Source organism: Mandrillus leucophaeus, unplaced genomic scaffold (assembly GCF_000951045.1).
Source record: "Mandrillus leucophaeus isolate KB7577 unplaced genomic scaffold, Mleu.le_1.0 Scaffold534, whole genome shotgun sequence".
Classification (NCBI taxonomy): domain Eukaryota; kingdom Metazoa; phylum Chordata; class Mammalia; order Primates; family Cercopithecidae; genus Mandrillus; species Mandrillus leucophaeus.
The window spans coordinates 1,578,604-1,580,799 of record NW_012105742.1 but is presented as its reverse complement, the minus strand read 5'-3'; positions in this window follow the sequence as shown (position 1 = coordinate 1,580,799).

The window sequence follows — 2,196 nt, the reverse complement described above, 5'->3', positions numbered from 1 at the left end:
TCCTGCTGGGCTCTGCTCCTGACACCATTAGTCACCTCCCTCAGTTCTCAGCTTCCTTAATGAGCATCTGTCTTGCCTTCAGTCTGAAACAGGCCTGCCCCTGCTTGCTGCTTCCTGGGAAAACCAAGGTCTGGGGCGGGAGTGCAAGGCTCAGAGAAGGCTCCCAATCTTTCTCCCTGCTCCTCACCACGCTCTGAGTGAGAGGTAGCGGTGGGGGCAGAAAAAAGGATTATCCCTGGGCAAAGGAAGTGGTAAGTGGAAGACTACTGAAGTTAAGGAGATGGTTATAAAAAAGCCCTGGCTTCCCTGCTACAAAGAGTCCATGGAGGACAGAGTTGCACGCTTTTCATTAACGGGACAAGGAATTGGCTGAGATGGCAGCAGAAGGAACAGAAGCAAGGCAGGGTGCAGAGAACCCATTCTTGGGGGCAGCTGAGGCCACAGGGCCTCTCCTCGGCCAAAGGCCTTTCTCGGGTTGGCCAGTCTCAGCCCTGTTACTATTCTCCATGTGTGGAGGCAGGGAGGTGACAGAATAACCTCTTAAGGGACCTGCCAAACAGCAGAGAACCCTTGATTGAAATTCCGTGACTGTTGTTCTCTCTGAGGTAGCCCTGGGCAAGCAGGGGGCTTCCACGCTGCTATGCTACGGTAAGAGGTTGTTCCACCAGGGGCCTGCAGAAAAAAGGCGGCTCCTTCAGAGGGTGAGCTGAGGAGAGGCTAATGAAAAGACTAGTCACAGGTGACCGGGGCTGCAGGAAACTACGAGGGCCAGGTGGCACCCAGGGCCTGCCGCAGAAGAAAGCCTTTAGCTCCTGGAGGCCGGAAGGGGTAAGAGGAGGCACGCTGGGTTTTTTTGTTTGTTTGTTTGTTTTAAGACAGATTCTTACTCTGTCGCCCAGGCTGGAGTGCAGTGGTGCGATCTCGGCTCACTGCAACCTCCACCTCCTGGGTTCAAGTGAGTCTTCCGCCTCAGCCTCCTGAGTAGCTGGGACGACAGGTGTGTGCCACCACGCCTGGTTAGTTTTTGTATTTTTAGTGGAGATGGGGTTTCACCATGTTGGCCAGGCTGGTCTTGAACTCCTGACCTCAAGGGATCTGCCCGCCTTGGCCTCCCAAAATACTTGGATTACAAGTGAGAGCCACTGTGCCTGGGTGTGGTATTGGCAGAACTTGGTGACAGCTGTGGCTGTGGGAGAGCTGTTGCCCCACGGGAGCTGTGGCCTTCTACAGAGGAAGGCAGCTGCTGCCAACACCCAGGCCCAGCAGTGGGGCTGAGGTTGTGGAATGAGTGCCCTGACTTCTTTCTCATCCTATCAGCTAGTCTCCTGCCAGTGCCTTCCATTGGCGAAACCCAACAGGAAGCTGAGGGCAAGGAGCCAGGGCAGTAAGTACACAGAGGTCAGCTTCCTGTGGCTCTGAGCAGGGCAGGGAAGAATGGAGAGTGAATCTAGAACCTTCTTGTCTCCTGCTCCTGATGTCACATTCTCATAAGCCCACTCCTCCCTGGTTCCTGAAGAGCCTACAAGTCCCTGTGCGACCTGTGCTCAGAACTCATTCCACCTCTCAGACTGAGCTGGTCCAGGTCTGGACCAGGCTCAGGGAGGCTCCAACCACATGGAGAGGTTTCGGTTGCCCTGAGTCTGCCTCTGCCCCCGCTGTACAGCATCAAGATCCCAGATGGTCCCATTTTCCTTGTGCCAGGTTTTAGGAACAGGCAAGCTTGGTAATTACACTTTCCTAACAAACCCCCGCCCCCGTTTGACTCTCTTTCGACTGCATGAAGCAGGAGGTTTCTCCCTGCTTCTCCCCTGCATGAGCACTGGCCTTTGCCTCTGATCTTCTGAAATTCCTTGTGGTGTGAGGGGCCTGGGGAAGCCGGGGGAACGCTTGACCCTCTTGGCATCCTGGAGATTGAGAGTGGGCTTGCTGTCCATGCTTGCCATATCCCAGGAAAAGCCAAGTCCCTCCCTCCTCTCACTTTGGAACTATTAAATTATTAAGTTCCACGGGTTCACTTCTCAACACTGGCCTGGGGTTCCCACCTAGAGCCTTTTTTTTTTTTTTTTTTTTTTTGAGACGGAGTCTCGCTCTGTTGACCAGGCTGGAGTGCAATGGCGTGATCTCAGCTCACTGCAACCACTTAGAACCTTAATAGCCCCTTCTTCCATACCAGCCCACATCTCACCCTAACAGTCC